This window comes from Eurosta solidaginis, chromosome 4 (assembly GCF_040869045.1).
Source record: "Eurosta solidaginis isolate ZX-2024a chromosome 4, ASM4086904v1, whole genome shotgun sequence".
NCBI lineage: Eukaryota > Metazoa > Arthropoda > Insecta > Diptera > Tephritidae > Eurosta > Eurosta solidaginis.
In genome coordinates, this window is record NC_090322.1 from 255,013,977 (window position 1) to 255,037,649 (window position 23,673).

Consider the following 23,673-nt stretch of genomic DNA (forward strand, 5'->3'; position numbering starts at 1 on the left):
AACAGTTAATGTCATAAAATCTATGCCCCTACCAAATTTCAAAAGGATTGGTTAATTTTTGTTCGACTTATGGCGTTAAAAGTATCCTAGACAAATTAAATGAAAAAGGGCGGAGCCACGCCCATTTTGAAATTTTCTTTTATTTTTGTATTTTGTTGCACCATATCATTAGTGGAGTTGAATGTTGACATAATTTACTTATATACTGTAAAGATATTAAATTTTTTGTTAAAATTTTACTTTAAAAAAATTTTTTTTTTAAAAGTGGGCGTGGTCCTTCTCCGATTTTGCTAATTTTTATTAGGCGTACATATAGTAATAGAAGTAACGTTCCTGCCAAATTTCATCAAGATATCTTCAACGACTGCCAAATTACAGCTTGCAAAACTTTTAAATTACCTTCTTTTAAAAGTGGGCGGTGCCACACCCATTGTCCAAAATTTTACTAATTTTCTATTCTGCGTCATAAGTTAAACTCATATACCAAGTTTCGTCGCTTTAGCTGTCTTTTGTAATGAATTATCGCACTTTTTCGGTTTTTCGAAATTTTCGATATCAAAAAAGTGGGCGTGGTTATAGTCCGATATCGTTCATTTTAAATAGCGATCTGAGATGTGTACTCAGGAACCTGCATACCAAATTTCATCAAGATACCTCAAAATTTACTCAAGTTATCGTGTTAACGGACGGACGGACGGACGGACGGACGGACGGACATGGCTCAATCAAATTTTTTTTCGATCCTGATTATTTTGATATATAGAAGTCTATATCTATCTCGATTCCTTTATATATGTACAACCAACCGTTATCCAATCAAACTTAATATACTCTGTGAGCTCTGCTCAACTGAGTATAATAAGGTGTAAAGTCAAATGCCTACACGTTACAAAAAAAAAAACTATCAATTAAATCCACCGCTCTGGCGCGGCAAAAAATTGTCTCACAATTGTTTTGATGCATCGACGGCGCTGCCGTGAGGATTCGCAAAGTTTAGCTATAGCTATTTTATTGCACAATACTGTATACAAATTTAAGCATCATGCATTTTTAGCTACCTTAGGGTAAATATTTAAATTGGTTGTAGTTATGCGAGATTATTACAAGCATTTTGGAGCACTGAGAGTAAACATCGAGTGGCTGCCGCGAGTTGGTAATGCAAATGGGTCGCTTTTATATTAAGCACAATTGCATGTTTTATGTGAATACACTAAAAGCGCTCGTTCAAAAATTTCTTAACAAACACACAAGTACACTGCTAAGTACATAACGCTTTGTGGCATGCAACAAGTTAATCATTTTCGGCTGTTGGCCAAATTTTATGCGCTACAAACGTGAGTGACCATACATTTTGTGACATTCGCGGCAAAACTTTTGAAGACCAGTAAAATTAAAGCGCGCCCGTGCAAAATCATGTAAAAAATGTTTTTATTTTAGGATTTTTATTTTATAAATTAAAAGTTTTTTGTTTTGACGAAAACATTTTTTTTTCCATTTATGTAAGTTACAAAAAACATGTTCGCAAAACTGGTTCGCGAAAATGTTAAATGTTGAACGATTTATAGCTTTTTGTAATAAATGCAATTAAAAAAATTGTTTACAACTCGTTAAATTTTTAAGAAATGACTTTTTACTGTCCAAAAAAGCGTATCAACATTATTAACAAGCGGCAGGCGTCAAAGGGTCTGCAGCGCTAACTGGCAACTGACAGATGGAAAATGTGAATCCAGCGTGAGCGTGAAACATATGAACATGCGCATACTTATGATTGTATGTATGGCATTTATGACATGCATTTTATATGCGTAATTGTTATGTCGCAATAACCGTAAATGTTGTGCTTGTAATTATGAGTAAAGCTTTTCATTTTGGGTTTTAACAAATTTGAAATTTATGCTAATTTTGCAAAGATAGCGAGTATGTGACATTGTTGAGATACGATATAATTGAGTACGTGATATTTTTGAAATGATATAATTGGTTATGAAAGTTGAAAAGAGGCGTGGTGAGTGAAATTGCTATTGTTTTTTTTTATAAATGTAATTAAAAGATGCTAGGCTTGCGCAAAGAACTTAAATGCATAGAGTGGATCTTTTCTTCCCAACGAATAGTGGAAGGCAATATTCATTAATTTGCTGTATTCTTCTCTCCTGCTCGGGCGCCAGTAGCATCATATAGGTAGTTTACTGTCTACTATAAATTAAAACAATTCATTAGTGGGATCATCTATTGAGTGTGGTTTGCAAAACCTCTGACAGTATTTCTGCTATTAAACGGCTTCTCAGCAAAAATGTATCTCCCTAGGGAGAAAACGTTAATACATAGAGTGGATAATTTTTCACAACGTATAGTAGAAGAAGGTAAACTATTAATTTCATCATGTTCAAATACATTGTAAGTGACTCCAATAGGCAATTCTGTAAGAGATCAAGCCAACCGTTACCCGTACCTCACAATTATATGGAGTTTTCAAGTCCCTGCTCAAATGTCAATTGATTGGTATAGGTTGTGTGCTTCCAAACGTTAGAAGATTTCTTCAATGGGATCGTCTCTTGGCAGTGGTTTTAAACATCCTTCGATCGTATTTCTGATATGTAAAAGCTTTGTATCTACCTTATCAGGTGTCATTCAGTGCCGGCAGAGAACCTAAATGCATATAGTGAAAGGCGTCCAACCATTTATTTAATGTTTTCCCCCTGTGTACACCCAAATTAAAAGTCGCCAATTATAAACTTTATGGGTGACCAAATCAACTGCCACATATGCTTTCCAACCTTATGGAAGCACCTGCATTTCTTTAGCTGATTTAGTTCAATGTCGATAAAAATCCTTCCTGTGGGAATGCATCTTCATTCACATGAATAACATGGTATAGATAGCGAGGTTAGTTTGTTATACGCTGAATTATAATACAGGAGTTGAGGGTTCTAGTCCCTGCTCGGGCACCAGATTCATTATATAGGTAATAAATAGGCTGGCCTACCATACGTTAGAAGATAACTTAAATGGGATCGTCTCTTGGCAGTGGTTTGTCGACACCGGCGACCGTACTTCTTTTATAGAAAAGCTTCACAGCAAAATATTTATTTCGTTTGGCAGACGACATTGATAGTCGCCACTAAACATAAGAAAATATAAGAAGTAGCGCACCACAAATTGGAAGATAAGAGCGGTTAAGAAAAACTTAGTTTCTTCTGTGAGCTGTTTTTGCTGAAACTCTCCTTTAAATAAAATCGATATTTCAGTGAAACTCTTATATATGACCTTGAAGGCTTGTAATATTTTTTAATATGAGGCATGATTGAATTTTAAATAGGTCCAAGTGATAATATATGAAATCTGAAATAATATTTAAGTGAAAGAAAAAGTAATGAGCTTGACCTCTAGGGGAGGACTTGAGGTGCTCAGATGAGAGCTGAGGCTTAATACTAAGACACGAGATATGTGTTTAAAAGGGGGCTGACGTGAGGTGCTCAGAAAAGAGCTGAATCAAATTGCTGAGAAATAAGCTATATACCCTGTAGGGGGGCTGACCCAGAACCCGATTTGGCGCCATATCTCTTGAACCAAGTAAGATTTTAAAAATTTTCTTTTTACATTAGATAGCCATCCACGTTTAGCACAATTCGCAATTTGATCCAATATTCTATCTATAACGGTTCAATTTCTACATCATAGTGATGGGTTAATCGATCAGTGCTGATTAAAAACCGATTAGTGTGCATATCTATTGAACCAAGCAAGATGGAATCGATTTTGTTTTTGCAATTGGTAGGTACCCACGTGTAGATTAATTAACAAGTTGATTTAAGGTTCTATCATTAACGGTTCAGGCGCTACGAGGGTTAATCGGTTAATCGATAACGCGCCAAAAGCGATTATTGTGCATATCTCTTGAGCCAAAGAAGATGGTAAATTTTTGTTTTGTGCAATATGTAGGTATCCACTTGTAGATTAATCGACATTTAGATTGAAAGTTCCATCATTAACTCTTCAATGAAAAAATCGTAGTTTATCGGTACACAAATGACCCCGAAACCCGATTTGGCGCCATATCTTTTGAACCGAGCAAGATTTTCTAAATTTTATTTTTGCATTAGACAGCCATCCCCGTTTAGCGCCATTCACAATTTGATCCAATGTTCTATCTATAACGGTTCACATTCTATCGCATTGTGATGGGTTAATCGATCAGCCCTGTTAATAAACCGAATAGTGTGCATATCTCTTGAACCAAGCAAGATGGAAACGATTTTGTTTTTGCATGTGTCAAGTATGCACGTGTAGATTAATCCACAAATTGATTCAAGGTTCCATCATTAACGGTTCAGGCGCTACGAGGGTTAATGGGTTAATCGATAACGCGCCAAAAGCGATTATTGTGCATATCTCTTGAACCAAGGAAGATGGGATATGTTTTTTTTTGTGCAATATGTAGGTATCCACTTGTAGATTAATCGACAATTTGATTGAAAGTTCCATCATTAACCCTGAAGCTACGTGCTCAAAAACAAGCTACATATGTATATGCCCTGAAAGGTCTGACGTCGGACGCTTGAAAAAGAGATGAAATAAAGTGCTCAGGTATGAGCTGCAACCCCAGTAGGGTGCTAATATGAGCTGCTTCGAAAATAGCTGTCTGCGGAGTGCTCAGAAACGAGCTATACGCACAGTAGGGTGTTAAGACCAGATGCGAAGTTGCTCAGTAAACGTAGTAGAGTACCGACGGGAGGTGCTGAGCTGAAGCGGAGTGCTCTGTAAAGTGCCCGTGAGTAAGAGAGGATCTCATTGAATGTTTTTATTGGGGGTTAACATTTTGTACAAAAAAACATAATAAAAATGCAAGGCGCAATAACCCCCCAAGAGATTTTAGGCCGAGTTCCTCCCCCAATTTAAGTCGTGCTTCTTTTTAAGTTTTCCTACAAATTGGCGGGACAGGATCTATACCTTTTACGCCGACACCGAATGGCATCTTCAAGGCAGATTAGTTTTCACTAAGAAGCTTTTCATGGCAAAAATTCATTCGGTAAATTTCCGAAATCACTGCCGAGGGGCGACCCCGCTTAGAAAAACTTTCTTCTAATTGAAAACACTTGTTTCTAAATTTTTGATGTAGCTCTGCCCGGGGTGTGGACCCAGGATCTTCGGTGTGGTGGGCGGCGCACGGTACCACCACACAACGGCGACCTCGAAAAATAAAAATGTGCTATTCACTATTCTTCTGCCCTCTTTAAAAAAAAATGTATTTGACCTTCGGATCACCATCATTCGAACTGGTAAACAAATTGAATTTGTTTTTTACTCAAATTATTTAACTTTATTTACTTATAAGATATTCCATACACTCGCATATATATTAACATACATTTACTTAATCATTGGTAAGATTAATCATCATAGAGTCGATACACCATGGCGTATAGGCAACTTTCTCATTCAATATTTTTTTGACATTACGAGCAATTTTAAGTTGCTGTCTAAGGTCTTTCAATTACTTTTAACGACTCTAAGCTTTTCTACATAGAGCATAAGCAATTCTACATAGAGCAAACTTATATAAGTTATATAAATAAGAAGGATTCTTTTTAAAGCTACCTCGAAGTTAAAGTACAGGGAAAATGAAATTTGTTTTTCGGTTGTTGCTCAAAACTTCCTTTCAAAATTTTAATTCATGAGAACTTATAATAAATAATGTATTTAATTGCCGTGTGTGTAGATAGCACATATTTCACGTCACTTTTTTGTAGTATTTATAAGTGTGTATGTGATTAAGTGTAAAAGTGTCTACGATTAATCGACATAATTTTAGTTACTTAGAAAGGTCATCTGTGTCAGCACTGGCTTAACGCAGCCAAAACAAAGAACTTAAAGCAGAATTAGGACGCACGTGCATTTGCTATGCGGGTGGTCGTTGCTTGCTGCTTTGTTGTTTTTATTCTTTCGTTTTCAATTGACATGCTTATTTTGTTGGCTTACAAAATTGTCTCCGCCCATCGCGCTTAAATATAGCAAGAAAGTTAATAAGCAACCGGCTAATTTGAATAATTTACTTTTTAGGTAACGTAATTGGGTGCTTGCTGACATGATGACAACACAAAGTAACAATGTTTTATGTAGTAGGACTAAATGCTTACCTATATACTTATTTATATGCAACTACACATTTAATAACTAATTACGAAGAACTGTCAGCTAAATCTGGGATAATTTATTACGTTATACAAATCGAATTTGTCATTAGAGCCCCCCTCCAATGACATTCGTTTAAGGATTTAAAATATTCTAAAACAAATATTTCATTACCAAAAGGGTTAATTAAAAGGTAAATAGCTAGGTTGGATATAATTTAAGTAAAAAACTGTAAAGAATTTTATATAATGACTTTTTATTATATCACATAATACCCATTTGAGCGGCATGATATCATATCCCTTCACATTAACGCCATGCATTTTATGTAAAACTAAGCTGAATCACAAAGTAAACGATATCGTATGATGTCATGATAACTCAATTACAAGTAATGTTTTGTAAGAAACTGAATTTGTCTAATGACGTCATATTATATCACATGATATAAATGTGCATGTGGATATATCACATCATTCCAACAACATGTCATCATATGGCTCCACATTAAATCAATTCATATTGCTAAATAACATGACATTAAAGCATTTAACATCACTTAGTTTAACCACATAATATATCATATCTTAAGATATCATTTAAACTTAAAGTTTTAGACATCACACAAATTTATGCGACGTGATATCATACTACTTCCATTAGTGTACTTCCATTAGTCTATTTTATATCACGTTCATAATAATCGCGTATGATCGCATTATTGAGTAAAAAAAACTAACTTGAGTTTAGAGAATAATTGATGTTATATCACATCATATCGATTTGTATGACTCCATTTTAAATCATTTTATATCACAACATATTTAATTACATATTATAACGTATGACATTATTTTTTTATATCGTATGATATCATATATATCATTTTCATATCACATCATATCGATTTGTATGACTCCATTTTAAATCATTTTATATCACAACATATTTAATTACATATTATATCGTATGACATTATTTTTTTAATATCGTATGATATCATATACATACTTTTTTTTTTATTTTCACGTCATATTATATAGCAGCATAGCAATTTGCTTATTATAATTTTTATAAATAGTTTAACGTCGTATAGTTATCGCTTGAGTGAAAATGGTTTTCAGTCACTGACCGTAACACGTAATACGGTCCCTGATATCATATCGCTTAAAATTAACTAATTTTACGCCACAACATTTGATCACATAGTTACCCTGCAGTCAAACCAACTAGTTGTATACTAGAAGAATACGAGTTTGCCAAAAATCCCAACTAGTATGAGTTCTGTCTTTTTTCCATATTAGTAACTGGTATTTTTAACACAGCGATGTCCTACGAAATATCAGTTGCCAGCCTCTGCATCAGCATCATACCAATTGACAAATTAGTCATTATATACACCAACATCATACCAGATGACATACTAGTCAGCATACCCATCAGACTCATACCAATTAACATACTAGTCAGCCTTTGCGCCAGCATTATATCAGATGGCGTACTATCTGTTATATACACCAATATCATACCAATTGACATACTAGTCAGTGTATTCAACATCAACATACCAGTTGGCATACTACTCAGTCTATGCATCATTGTAATAACAGTTGACATAATAGTCGATATTTACTCAGCATCCTACTATTTAATATACTAGTCTCAGTTGGGTTGAAAAATTACTTGAAAATTGATAAATTAGCTAAAATTTATGTTATTCATTATATTTCATATATATGTATAAAAGGTATGTATATATATTAGGCCGGGTCGATTTGTGGGGAGGCAAAAAAATCGCCCATTGCTCTATGAAAATCATATTCTAGGGATCAAAATAAGAAACTTTGCCGAAGGAACCATACCTCTAAAACGAATTCTGATGTCCCACACTTTGGGTCGAACTTTTGGGTAGGCGCAAATTTTGAAAAATCCCACTTTGACCCATTTAGAGTGCTCCAATCGAGTCCAAATGTATGACCGACCCCCACTAACTTTGGAGGCCCGACCCACCGATGCCAGTGGCACACCCCTGGAACCCCCCTGGGGGTTCACCATACAAACATTTCAAAAAATCGCCGGTTTTGCACTTTACATGAAAAAATCAGCTAAATGGCTATGTGGTAATAAGGCAAATTGACCTTATGGCCGTTGACCTTATGTCACCACACCATCACATTAATGCATTGTCATCGAGCCTTGATAGGTGTTCAAAGTTGCAATCAAACTTATCGCCATTCAAAGTGGTGATAAGGCCAATTGACCTTATGGCCGTTGACCTTATGTCACCACACCATCACATTAATGCATTGTCATCGGTCCTTGATACGTATGCAAAGTTTCAAATTAATCAGACTTCTAGAAACCGGTGAAAATTAAGCTCAAAGATTCCGTTACATACAGGCCAAGCTAATAAAAGCGTTAATAAAAAAGCTAATTTAACTTAGTAATAGAAAAGAAATTAAAAAAAATTATTAGAAATTAGCGTTTTTACAACCCTTTTAAAACCAAGGCGTCACTGTGATGCATTTGCATCTCGTAAACATAGTTGTGTGGGTTTTTTATTCAACCGTTTTAAAAAATGAAGGTATCACTGTGACACAATTGCAGATCGTAAAATTGCTTGTGTTGTTTTTTTAAGCCACCACAAGACACAACAGGTAGAATTGAAATCACCATTTCATTCTTATTACCTCGTCTCGTAGGCCATATATAACGCAACAGTTTTTGTGAATGCATTAATTGTGAAGAACTCAAAGTGTGAAGTGCTAATTTCAGATAAAAAAAATATTTCAAAAAAAATAATAAGTGAAGTGACCATTCCAAATCAAAAAGTTTACAATGAATCCACCATCCTCTACACCGCAAGATGAAGCAACTACATCAACAACTATCGAAAACGCAATGTGTCATATACCCAAGCAATGAGCGATTTTTAAATCGACCCGCCCTAATATATATATATATGTATATAACTTTAAAATTTATCACTTCAATACATTATACTTTGGAATAAATTTTAATAAAAATACGTACATATATATGAAAACTAAAAAGTAACGGAATAACACATGAATGTGAAGCAATCTCAAGACGCAGGGCTAAGTTTATGGGTTCACCATGGCCAGAACATTCCCACATTAAATCCCTCAAGCCAAGAGAACTGCTAGGGTTCATCATGGAAGTCGGATGGGATGAGGTGCTGACCAATGGTCGCAGTGCAATCCTCAATAAATTATCTATCTACCTAAAGGAGAAGGAACGAACCAGTAGTGGTTGACTGTGTCAAAACAGGCCAAGCTGCACTAGCGCCGTCCTGTTATGAGTGTTAATGGAGCTCAGAATGGTGGTAGTGATAGGCACTTTACGGAAGTCATGCTGATGGCTGGATAACCGAATAATTTCATTTAATTGAAGGAATCAACGGCTTTAAACGTTTTCGTTACTGACTAAAGGGATAATATCGGTAGATGCTGGCTGGGTTTCCGGTCTTTCTATGTTATTCTGGAAAGGCATATGCTTTTAACGACAAGCAGAAAAAATGTCCTAGGCTACTGATGCCCTCATGGCCAAGGTGTTTTGGCATCGGTATATGTCTTCCGTCTGGGACTATTGATATGGAAGGCTTGCCTTTTCAATAACTTCTTTAACATCTGTTGAGGCAACGGTGAGGGTTGACTCGTCACGCTTGTGTTTATGTGCCCATTGATTTGGACGATATCTAGCATTGTCAACTGAAGTATGCATTGCAAATTGGCTACAGAAAGCCAACTAGTATTAATAACACCACAAAGTTATAGTCAATGAACCATTCTAACACTGACCAGTATGATGAACGCCACAAAATTCTAGTCAATTAACTACTCATACACTAACTAGTATGAATAACACCACAAAATTATAGTCAATGAACTATTCTAAAGCTGACTAGTATGAATAAACTCACAAAATTCTAGTCAATGAACTAGAATGATTGCTGACTACTTTGGCTTTTGACTGCAGGGTACTTATGATACCATTATATTGTTATTTTGCATGACGTGTTATATATTATTCACGATGTGATATCATATCGCTCAAAATTAACGCAGTAACGCTACCCTACACATTCAGTCTATATTATTGACGGGCCAGTTCAATCTAACGCCACGCTACATATGTTTATTCGCATAGTTTTCAGTGATAACGTAACGTAATATCATGTTATATCACATAATACCAATTTGTTAGATGTGACATCACTTCGTCGACCATATCGCATCAAATTATATTATATGACATCACATCATCGCATTTTACATTATCTGAACAGTCTAAGCAAAATTATTTTTATTCATTTAATGCGCGCTAATTCCAAGAAATTTTAAATAAACTGAGAGCTTAATCGATTTTATTTGTAAACATGTTTTTTGTTAGCAATGAAGTGTGTTATCAGTACAGTGAGTAGCTCGCGTAAAGTCATTTATTGCAGTATATGGTATATGTAATTGACGAGATCAGGCAAACAACCATGCATACGTGGCTTTTTTTGATGGATTTGAATGCCTTAAATGTGAATCGCTTTTATACATAAAGACACATTTATGCATTGAAAGTTTTTGTTTAATGTGAATTGAAATGAGTTTCGGTTTAAGTAACGGTAATGTTTTTTTTTTTTTTTTTTTTTTTTTTTTATCGTGATAATCTCTACAGTAGACCGAAGCTTCACCATCTGTGTTGCCGGATAGTAAATTATTCAATCAGGACCTTTCATACTTCGCATCAGTCACCTCAGCGCCCTCTTGGACATACAGAAAACTCAACACTGATATTACAAATTTTGTAAATTGCAACTAATTTAAGTTTACTTATTATGCCTTTTATTTATTCGAAAAAGTAAAAACACAAGTTCTATGCGTGGTTTGATTGGATGACTGGTCCGTGTATAATAAAGGAACCCCTTTAATTTTTTTACACTTATAAACAATCTTTAAACAACTGGAACAGAACTAGTTCATTCCGAGTGCCTAGTGTGTTAACTTGCACTACAAGATTTTAGCTTATTGCCTTTCATAAGCTTTTCTGCTATTATGCAGATAATTTGACAGTAGCTAATCAGTTACAGCAGCCACAACCTGCTAGCAGGCTAGCAAAGCATCCACAACCATTCACGCTTATCGCAACAAGTGCGTGAGTACATGCACTTGTGATGACAAACAATCAGTCAGTTGGTTGTTGTGTTTTTCTTTTGTCGCTTTTGCTTTTGCCTTTATTTCGCGTTTATGCCGCTGCTGATAAAGCTGTTGCTGTTTGTAGCGCTTATCGCACGCTCTTTTAAAAACATCCGAAATGAGCGATAACGTTACGCTTACACGCTATTACAAATATGGTAAACATACATATGCACTTAATTTCACTTTCTATCAAAGCGTGCGCTTATTTGCAGCTTACAGAAGTAAACAATGCTTTTGTAATATCTTCCGACAGCCAGCAAGTAAGTATATGCAGCTTTCAGTTCGTTTCACTTGTTTGTTTTTTTTTTCGTGCACCAAGGAGATGTAGAAAAATTAAAGCATATGTCAACACACATTTAGGTCATAGGTGGGCATTTCGCAATGCTAATTGTGATGAAGGCAGAAAAAGTGCTTACTGATACTGCTATTTCACTTGCATAATCAGTGCAAACTTTCTACTTATTTATTGAAAAATTACTAGAATCAACTGTGCCTGTTGAAATAAATGCTTTTTGAAGAAGTTTCAGTTTCACATACTGATTATTCTTCAAGCTTGAAGAAATTTTTTTTTCTCAAGTTGATATTCAACATCATTCACTATTATTTTTCAACCTTTGAGAAATTCATAGTTCTCAAGTTGATATCCAACATAATTTTTCAATTGTTATACAACTTTTGGGAAAATTATAGTTCTTAAGTTGATGTTCAACATAAGCTTACTATTCCCCAACTTGTAAAAAATTCATATTATAATTGTTGATATACAACATCATTCTCCAATTAGTCTATATCCTTAAGAAATTTGAAGTTCTCAAGTTGATGTACAGCATCATTCTCCAATCTTTGAGGAATTCATAGTTCACTAGTAGATATACATCATCATCCTAAAATTATCCTCCCAGCTTCGAGAAATTTATTGATTTCAAGTGGATATCCAATATTATTCTCCAATGTTTTCCACCCTTTGAGAAACTTATTGTTCTCATATTGATATCCACGATCATTCACCAACCTCTGAGAAATTTCAAGAAGTGTATAGTTTTCGAGTTGATTTAAAACATAATTTTTAAATTCAGGTTAATTAAAAAAAAAATAGTTATGAAGCATTCCACGGTTGGTACGAAAGCATTCGTATGCACTTTTTGAGTTTTCGACCTTAACTAAAGAAATTCTACAATTTTTTTTTTCGAAATAAAAATGAAACCTGCTTTTGAAGTATTTGTATATGCGTGTGAAAAATCCGAAATCAGCATGCGTTTTTACGGGACGGCAGAAAATCACCGAAGTTTGTGGTAGCAGTGAGCCAGGTGAAATTTTTGCCAAACGAATCATTTTTGAAGAAGACCAAAAACTATGTAGAGTAGTACTTGTATCAAGGTTTATTAAAATTTCAAAAGGAAATTAAATAAATTCATTCGAAAAAAAATTAAGGTTGTTGCTTCTTTTGATTTTCTTTCTTTTTTATCTCTAAAATTTTTTTGCTTAAGCTGATACTAGTTTTAAATTCTCTTTCCATGGTACGTTAATGTGTGATATATTTAAAATATATTGACATTGAAAATTACTAAAAAGAGCAAACTCGAAAATAGATAAAAATGTAAGATTTTCCATGGAATCGTTAATATAATGGTGAACTCAATGCTATAAACCCCATGTCACTGCTCAAGTTCTGTTGAACGCGCCAAAAAATATTCCACACAATTTGGGATTAAACAACATATCGTCGAGCACACCTGCTAACCGATATAAAATAAATTTTACATGGCATGCAAAAAAAGGAGAAAGCATCGGAAGTGAACTCATCATAAAGTTGATTTATTTTGTGTGTGGCCAATATTTGATGTAACTGTTATGACAGGTTGATGCATTAGCTCCTGCTATAACAAACTGCATCACAAGGTAATTTTTTAGAAAAAATTATACTTTCATTTAAATGGCTGAGCGGACAGAGGAGTCTGCCTTAAAATCAGTACGAAACAAGTAAACTCAAGGCTCAGCAACCCAACAGCTGATGAAGAAGTGAAATTCAGAGATATGTCCTTTTAACCATCGTCGACTCTCAATTTTGTAATTTTTCTCTTATATCAATAACAAAAAGGAATTTGTTTAAAGCAATATCAGCATTAAGCCATACAAAAAAGTTTCTTATTTGTTGAGAGCGCTAAGATTTCCAAGGTGAACGACTGTTAAAAAAAAAAATTTACGGATTTTGTATGTTACTTCTCAACTTAAGCTCTCATGTGACTCAGGTCTAAATGTTTATTGCGCTTACTCAGGCTTCAAAATAGATGCTTAAAAGTGCTGTTACAAAAATCATTTTTCCTATACCCAAAACATTTATTTAACTTCAATTTGAGTTTTAACGCTTCAGCCAGTTACTATTTCCATACCCGAGCAAAAAATCATAAACTTAAAAATTCCACAGAAAAAAAGTTGTCTGACCCTGAGAAAAAGTTTTGGAACTTTACCAAGTTCGACTTGGTTGAAATTATTGAGTTGAAATTATTCACCACCAAGAAATGCTTTCTTACTGCAATATGCCCATGTATTATTCAGTCACTTGTATGAATATTAGAAATTACCGTGACATAGTTTTGCCTATGCTTGATTTCAGATGCATTTCTTACTTTTATTTATTTTTATTTTTAAGTTTTAATTTTTTGCTTCAAACGTTTTTTTCTTTGGGATTTCTCTCCCAAAGGTATTTTACGTTGCTAAGTGAAAAGCACTTGTTTGTAATTTGCTGTATGAAACCTAAAGTCATGCCTATATGTCTGATATGAAATATCGTATGTTGCAAGCATGTAAATATTTTGATGGTAAAGTGTGCCATTAATAATTCCTAAATGCGGTAATAAAAATTTTGTTTACCTTATTAGCGTGTAAGCTCAAAGTAAATTGATCGAAAATGGAAAATTGTCTTGTTAGAAGACATTAAAAGATTACGTTGACATAAGTGTTTAGATATTTTTTAAAAATAAACTCTAATAGACTAGCAAATGAAAGTCAAAATGTCTGTAATGTAATGTAAAATGCCTTTCCACTAGTCAACAATTGTAAGATTTTTCAAATTTTGTTTGTACATCATATTTGATTAAAATCTTTGTTTACCAAAGTTATTAAAAGCTTAATGTGAGTGTCAATGAAGAGTGGCACTTGTTGTCAACAGCTTATCATAAAAATATTTATGAAAAGAGGCATGTATGCTTCAACAGGCATATCATAAATTAATCGATTTTTAAAGCGTTTTTGATAGCTAATGGATTTTATCAATCTTTTCATAAATAATAAAACTAAAAAAAATTTATAAGAAAATTAAATTTAATTTAATCCAATTCTTAGTATCGCCTTAATATATTTTTAGGGACTTTTTTTGGTGAAGAGTTAAAAATGGTTTGTATTTTGGTTTGAATTCTTTTGCTATAATTGAGTTTAAATAAGTTGCAGTTTATTCAATTTAAATCAAATTTACTAAATTACATTTTGTTTCATGTTGGGTAAATATCTTTTCTAAAAGTGATAAATCGGACTTAATTTATTCGAACTATTCTAAAATCATGTCACGACACATCAAATCCCATCATACGATACCACACTTTACAAAATTCAGATATGTATTTTACTTATTTTGTTTTGTTGATTTTCCGACAGGGTGGATAAATGATGTATATTGGAACGATTTTCTGTCATCCCTTGTCAAATTTGGTTTCGAGACAAACCGGTTTCGGCGTTGTGCCCTCATCAGTGTCGATTTTCGTTCTGATCTGTTGTTGTCGTTTGTCCTGTATTTATAGTTCGTAGGTACATGAGCAGGTATTGTCAAAATTGATGATTGTGTATATTTAGATATGTGTATGTGCTGTGTGCTCATTCCGAACCGAGGGTGGTTTTTACTGATCAATTTTTGTAACTGACTGAGGCAGGTAAAAGTCCATAATTTTAGTCGTTTGGCCTTCTTTGTGGGTTTGTTGTTTGTTGCGTTAATTGTTTTTTGCTTTTATTTGGTGTTGCGGGTTTATTTGGTTGTGGTGAGTTTTCTGGTTTTGGTTATACTCTCGTCGTCCTGTCAGCTTGTCCAATTACCGGTTCAGCGACCTGTATTTTTGTTGTATTTCCTGATCGAATTCTTTCTTTATGCGGTCGAAACATTCCATTAATGCAGTCGTAGGTATCTGTTCTGCCAATCTTGACTGGATAGATTGTAACTCGGAATTTGACTCATCCTTCTTGGAGTATAAGCTTTCCAACTCATATTTAAAAAAAGGGCGGCAACTAAGAACTAGCAGCCACGGCATATACAAGCTTACCTGCGGATTCCAACAAAGTTATATAGGACAAACAGGACGGCAAATAAGAACGAGGTTCAGAGAGCACATTACAGGTTACAACAAAAAACACGGAACCCAAACATTATACCCGAATCTAACTTTGCGAATCACATGGTTGAAAATGAATGTTCCCCAGCAAACATCAATACAACAGTTAGGGTTCTTCACATACAAGGAAAGGGCCGACATCTCAACGTACTCGAAAACAGAAAAATGTACAAACAGAAAACATTCCACGGTAGAGTAATAAACGAGCCGATAAACACAATTTCTGGCACAATATTCGAGCATTTAAAACTTGTTTACAAGAATCATAGTAATCACACAGGTACAACATACAAACACACAACAACAAATAAACACAAAACAATTAACCCACCAAAACAACAAACCCACAAGGAAGGCCAAACGATTGAAATAACGGACTTTTACCTGCCTCAGTCAGCCCCAAAAATCGATCAGTAAAAACCACCCTCGGTTCTGAATGAGCACACAGCACATACACATATCTAAACATACACAGGCATCAATTTTGACAATACCTGCTCATTTACCTACGAACTATAAATACAGGACAAACGACAACAACAGATCAGAACGAAAATCGACACTCATGATGGCACAACGCCGAAACCGGTTTGTCTCGAAACCAAATTTGACAAGGGATGACGGAAAATTGTTCCAATACCCATACATCAGATGTATTTTACTTTTATATCACTTCAAAATCAAAGACAACATAATATCACATTAGCATACCATTATACCATAGAACATCATATCCCCTCATACTATTCAACACAATACCATATCTTATACGTTTATATCACTGCATAAAATAGCATATCACAATACATCATACTATACCATATCAAGGCATATCATATTATATAAGACGATACCATACTCCCAGTTTCGTTCCCTATATCACTTCATAAAATATCATACCACAGCATATCACAACTTATCATTCATCCATTAATTTTTTCATTTATTGATAAGATATTAGTACAATAAGATCTAAGATCTTCCTATATAATATCGCCATAATACAGAATATAGCGTAAAACATATTTCGTATTATCATACCGTACCATTGAATATCATTTCACATCATACTATACTACTCCGAACCATATTTGCATCTTATACTTTTGTATGACATCATAAAACAGCATATCACCATATCACAAAACGATATTTCAACAAAGCATGACTACATCTCATATTCACCTACCACTTCGTAAAAGAGCAAATCACATCATATCATACCATGGCATATCATTTCCCGTCATACCGTACCACACTGTACCTACCATAAGCACAACTTATACTTTAATGTCACTTCAATTAGGAGACAATTTTTCTAAGCGGGTCGCCCCTCGGCAGTGTTTGGCAAACACTCCGAGTGTATTTATGCCATGAAAAGCTGTCAGTGAAAACTCGTCTGCCTCGCATATGCCGTTCGGAGTCGGCATAAAACAAGTAGGTCCTGTCCCGTCAATTTGTAGGAAAAATTAAAAAGGATCACGAAGCAAATTGGAAGAGAAGCTCGGCCTAAAATCTTTTCGGAGGTTATCGCGCCTTACATTTTTTTTACTTTAACAGCAAATTATGTGATGATACTACACCACACACTACTACAGATAATCCTATTTTACATTTTTATATTACTTCATAAAATACCATATTACATCATACTAAATCATACCATAATCACATATTGGTCTCTTTGCCTTGAAATGGTGGACTGGATCAATGAATGGATCGGATCAATGAAATATATGAACTATCGGCAAATAGTACTCGTTAGATCCACAAATTATTATAATTTTTAGAAAAAGATTACCAGTTGCATAGTTATCGTTTGAGTGAAAATTGTTTTCAGTCACTGATCGTACAACGAAATACGGGTCCAGTTTATAAATATCACATTAATCATGTCATATCACATAACATCAGAACGCCAAAAAAATTTGTATCTTTCTTTATCATATCAATATAAAACAATTGTGACATCACTTTTTATTATAAATACAGTGTGAGGTGAATTATTAAATGGTCATGCCACGCTCTTTGACATCCATATTAACGGTCAGAAAAGGTTATACTTAGTATGTCTTTTCAGTCAACTTTTCCATTTGTAAGCATTGTAAGAGGATAACACAAGATGAACTTTACATATCTATTCTATCAATAATACATAATGGTTCATGACCAATACTTTTGAACCATACAATGTTTTTATAAAAATTTGGAATGATTCATTCAGCGGATGTGCGTACAACTAATCATGCGCAAAAATATTTTTTTATGTGATGCTTCTGCTACGAGCACAAAAAATACGCACAAACTAATAAAGTAACCACACGCTATTTTCATACAATTTTCATTATACATATTTCCATGGCAATTATTTACTTAGTTAAAGAGAAAAAGCATAAAAGGAAAGCGCACCCATAAAACTAAATCAAATGAACCGTGACGCATTAAACAGTAGGCGATTTAATACAATACCAATTGCACCACACGTTGTACACATGTGTCGCTATTTCATACACATGCCCACACATATATATGTATGTGTATATTTATGCTTTTACATAGCTTAATACTCTTATATTATGGTGCTCTACTCAATAGAGTGTAAACAAACAATATAAACCCCAGAAACCACCTTTTTTTGCATGCGCTCCCCATTTAACGGTAATGAAAAAATACAAAGCGCTTGATGAATAGCAAAGAAAAACAAACGTTTAATACAAAAAAATGCTGATATTATAAAATATTCAAAAAAATAAATAAGTGGGTAGTTACTAAAGCGTGAAGCATGTCAAGGTGCGCGCATATTTCAAATTATTTTTATTTTTTAGGAACGCGCGCATTTTGTCGTTGATTGTTTGGAAAGTTTTAATGGAGTGCAGATAGTTTAGACTTGACACTTGAACGCAGTTCGAATAGAGATGTAAAGTGAATTTCAATGGAATCCAGTGCTTCTATTAAATTTTATTTGCATTTAAAATATTTTTCACTAGTAATTTATTTCAAACATTCTTTATCGCTTAAATGTTATTATGTTTTTATACCTTTCATGAACATGAAATGGTATATTAACTTTGGTCCGATGTTTGTAACGTTGAGAAATATAGAAGATAGACTCACCATTAAGTATACCGAATTGATCAGGGCGACGAACTGAGTTGATATAGTCATGTCCGTCTGTCCGTCCGTCCGTGTGTCCGTCCGTCTGTCTGTTTGAACGCGAACTAGTCCCTCAAATTTTGAGATATCTCAATGAAATTTGGCACAAGGATGTATTTTTGTATTATATTAGACATTTGTCGGACCCGGTAGGATCGGACCACTATAACATATATCTCCCATACAACCGATCGTTCAGGTAAGACGATTTTGGTCATTCCTGCCCCAATTTAGAAAGTATAAACGTGAAACTCGGTGATATTTATTCTAATATATCATAGAAGATTTCATGAAAAAATCATTTCGATCGGAGCTATATATAATATATATCCCATACAACCGATCGTTCAGATAGAAAGATTTTTAGCCATTTCTCCCTCAATTTCCAATATAAAAACGTTAAACTTGGTGATATTTATTCTAATATATCATAGAAGATTTCCTGTAAAAATCATTTCGATCGGAGCCATATATAATGTATATCCCATACAACCGATCGTTCAGATAAGGGGATTTTTTGCCATTTTTTTTATATTTATCTTAAAATCGTTTAGGTATGTACATGTGTTCACTATATATTTCTTATCTTATACAGCGCATTATTTGGATATTACGAATGGGATAAGATTATTGTTCTGCCCCATTCATGAAAGGTATGAAGTGTTCGGCACAGCCAAAGACAGTCACGTCCTTACTTGTTTTTTATTAACAAATTAAATCTTACTTTTAATTGTTTACTTTAATGTAATATTTTTATATTATTTGTAATTTTTTATTGTGTATACAATTTTGATGGCGGCCGCTGTGGTGTGATGGTAGCGTGCTCCGCCTACCACACCGACGATCCTGGGTCCACGTCCCGCGCAAAGCAGCATCAAAATTTTAGAAACAAGTTTTTTCAATTAGAAGAAAATTTTTCTAAGCGGGGTCAGCCCTCGTCGGTCACGAAAATATCTCAGTGAAAACTCATCAGATGTCGCTCGGAGTCCGCATAAAATAAGTAGGTCCCGTCCCACCAAGTTGTAGGAAAAATTAAAAGGAGCACGACGCAAGTTGGAAGAGAAACTCGGCCTAAAATCTCTTCGGAGGTTATCGCGCCTACATTTATTTTATTTTTAATAAAATTTTGGTTTACTGAATTTTTTTCTTTTTGCTTTAATATTTTTTGTTTAGTTTGTTCAATCATTTAATAATTTTATTAATTTAAGAATCTTTTTCAATTTAATCAAAAAAAAAAAAAAAAAATATTATTTTTACAGCCATCTTATTCTCTACTTTTTTAAATTTTTGTATGTCTTTAGCATTCTAGAATTTTCTTACTTGATTTTTTATTTTCAATAAATTTTGTAACTTTCCCTATAGTAAATAAAATTATTTTGAAAATTTTTTTTTTTAAATATATCCTTTTGCATTTTTGATTATAATGCTTATATCTCAAGAAAAAACATTGTTACAAAAACAAAAACATTTTCTCTTGTTTTTTACATGCTTTTTATCATAATCAGGAGGTTATAGCGCGTTACATTTATTTTATTTATTTTTATCGAAATAATTAAGTTTAGAGATTTCAAATTTTATATTTTTTTATTACCTTTGCATTTTAATATGTTTTAATTTTTTAAAGGTTAAATAGCTTTTTTATTAAAGTTAGTACATACTAAGTTGTTTATCATCAGTATGTAATACTTTCTGACTTTAGCTTTGAATTTGCAAAACATTTGTTTTATTATTTTTTTCGTATTTTCCTTTTAATTGAAGTTCACTTTTAATAATTTTGGGCAAATTGTTGAAATTTAAATATTTTGATTTTTAGAGCTTTAAGGCCGTTAATGAAAGACAAAAACTAAGTTTTTTCTTGTTCTCCTACGCGGTTTCGATATTTTCTACATATTCTTCAGGGAGCCTGGTTTATTTAACATAAAACAAAAAATGACAATTATTAATATTTTCACAACAAACAACATTCATCAATATTTCACTTACATTATATATATATTTTAATGTGTGTAATTATACAAATTAATGTAAGTGAAATATTGATGAATGTTGTTTGTTGTGAAAATATTAATATTTGTCATTTTTGTTTTATGTTTTATGTTAAATAAACCAGGCTCCTTGAAGAAACTCGTAGGAGAATAAGAAAAAACTTAGTTTTTGCGTTTCGTTAACGGCCTTAAAGCTTTGAAAATCAAAATATTGAAATTCACTTTACAAATTAAAAAACAATTTTTTGTGTAATAAGTTCTTTAAAAGCAAATAAAGATTAAAAATAATACACGAAAGGCTTATATATTTTATATTTTATAATTTTATCACAGTAGTTGCAAACAAAATAAATTTTTTAGTATCTTTTATCGAATTATAGATTTGTAAGTTAAAAAAATATAGATTTTCTCTTCTTTTTTTTATCTATTTAGAAGTTTTTTTTAATTTCGACTAAATCTCTTCTGTTCATTGTATTTGTATCTTTATTTGCGTTCATTCATCTTCTTTATTACATATTTATTTTATACACGTATATTCTTTTTCCTCAATATTTCTTTGGTATTATTGCTTTCACAATAATTACATTTTTTTTGTTTTTTGAAATTATAAATTTTTAAGTTAACAAACACGTAGATATTTCCTTTTGACCGTTTTCATGATAGTCATTATTTAGTTTAATTTTTTAAAAGTTTTAGTTTAATATATTACTTGTTTTATATATATTTTTCTTTTGTTGAATATTTAAAGCTTGTATATACATATAATCATTTCGAAATAATTAAAAAAAATATATATATTTCTTAATTATATATCCTTTTAGCTTACTTTTTTATACCTTTTTTTTTTAGTTTAAAAAACTATATATGTATGTGTTTATTTCCATTTCTCCTTTATAAAAATTTCACATTTTATAAATTTTTTATACTGTCTTTTTCTTAATCTGATTTTAGTCGTTTGTAAAAATAAAAATTATTTGAAATATTTTTTTACTTTATATATTTTTATATATACATATTTTACCCAATATTTAAGTTTGTATGGTTTTTTGTCGTTATTTAAAGTTCTTTTATCTCTAATAATTGTATTTTATTTGTTTTATAATTATATTCTTATATTCTATAATTTTAGGTAAAACAAACTTTTTCTTCCCCTTTATGCTTTTTTGTAACAAAAATCATGAAGAAGTTTTTCTGTTTGCTAAAAGAACTAACTTCTGGTTACATTAGCCTTTTTTTTAGATGTATATACATCTACATTTGTGGGTAAAAAAAAAGCTTATCATCACTTAGATAATGCTTAGAAGACCCATCTAGCGGCAATTATTGAAGACTCGCAACAGTGGTTAAATAACTCGCTACAAAATGGGTTGTGCGGATACACGCACCTCTGTTGGTCATAGTGTATAACCATATATAAGCTGAATCGGTGATGAATCGTGGACATACACACTTCTTGGTCAGTAGAAGTGGAGAATGGCGTAGAGATAAAACGAAGAGACACAATTTAGTTGTAACTGAGTATTATGCATATTAAAATTTAGCAGTACTAATTTTCTGCGCAACAATTTTATAAGTGTAGATAAAGTTGTGCACTAAGCAGTCTATATAAAGTTTAAGCGCGTATGTATATACATTAGGCCGGGTCGATTTGTGGGGAGGCAAAAAAATCGCCCATTGCTCTATGAAAATCATATTCTAGGGATCAAAATAAGAAACTTTGCCGAAGGAACCATACCTATAAAACGAATTCTGATGTCCCCCAATTTGGGTCGAACTTTTGAGTAGGGGAAAATTTTGAAAAATCCCACTTTGACCCATTTAGAGTGCTCCAATCGAGTCCAAATGTATGACCGACCCCCACCGACCGAACCTCATCCTGTTATTTTGAGAGAACCCAATTCTGAATTGATTGGTTACGTAAGACTGGAACATCATGCTTGGGTATATGACTCATTGGGTTTTCGATAGTTGTTGATGTAGTTGCTTCATCTTGTGGTGTAGAGGATGGTGGATTCATTGTAAACTTTTTGATTTGGAATGGTCACTTCACTTATTATTTTTTTTGAAATATTTTTGTATCTGAAATTAGCACTTCACAATGAGCGATTTTTAAATCGACCCCCCTAAAATACATGTAAAAAAACACAGCCATTATAAACGCGTTCAGTCTATGTGAGGTTTTTACAGATCAGCCAGTTCATCCGAACCCATCCCAATACTTCTATTGGTATTTTTGCTTGGAAGGAAATTTATTTAAAATTTATTCGAATTATACTTACTCACTATCACTTTCAATATTTAAAAGCTGACTCACCTGAAAAGAGAAAGAAGAAAAAAAGTAAAATAAATTTTTTTGCAATAAAGATACAAAACATGTCTTTATGTTTGTACAAATGTGTGTATATAAATTAAATAGCAAATATTTTTTAATTGTTGCATATTATAACAAAGCGGTGAAATTTTTTGTGAAAACCTTTTCATCTTTCATGTTATTATATTCATGACGCACTAATAAAAAGCAAATACAACGAATGGGCGTTCGAATGAAATATTTTGGGGAGAGAATTCATTGAAAGCAATTAAATAAAATCGCTCGAATGGAAATGAAGCAGTCAAGGTGTGAAATTACTAAACAAAATCATGAAGGAGGCATGCAACAATTTATACTCATAATAAAAAAGCTTTAACATCAAATAAGTCAGTGATTTATGATAACTTTTTGTTAATTTTAGCAGACAAATCTTATGTAATCAATAAAAATAAAATCGTTCTCTCTAAATGAAATATAAAAGCGTCATGAAAGTGGATAAAGTACCACCC

General features: G+C 32.9%; 1 protein-coding gene across 17 annotated transcripts in view; it reads right to left on the reverse strand.

Annotated features, from left to right (window-relative positions):
* The window catches only part of LOC137251357 (uncharacterized), a 447,872-nt gene that overhangs the window by 124,267 nt on the left and 299,932 nt on the right, over positions 1-23,673 (reverse strand). Inside the window, exon 4 of one of the 17 annotated variants that reach the window (XR_010953225.1) lies at positions 21,820-23,167. The exons of 15 other annotated variants lie outside the window; for them this stretch is intronic. The gene's annotated coding sequence lies outside the window, so the exon portion shown is untranslated. Of the gene's footprint in view, positions 1-21,819; positions 23,168-23,673 lie in introns of those variants that run through there. One more of the 17 variants, XR_010953222.1, reaches the window with a different exon arrangement.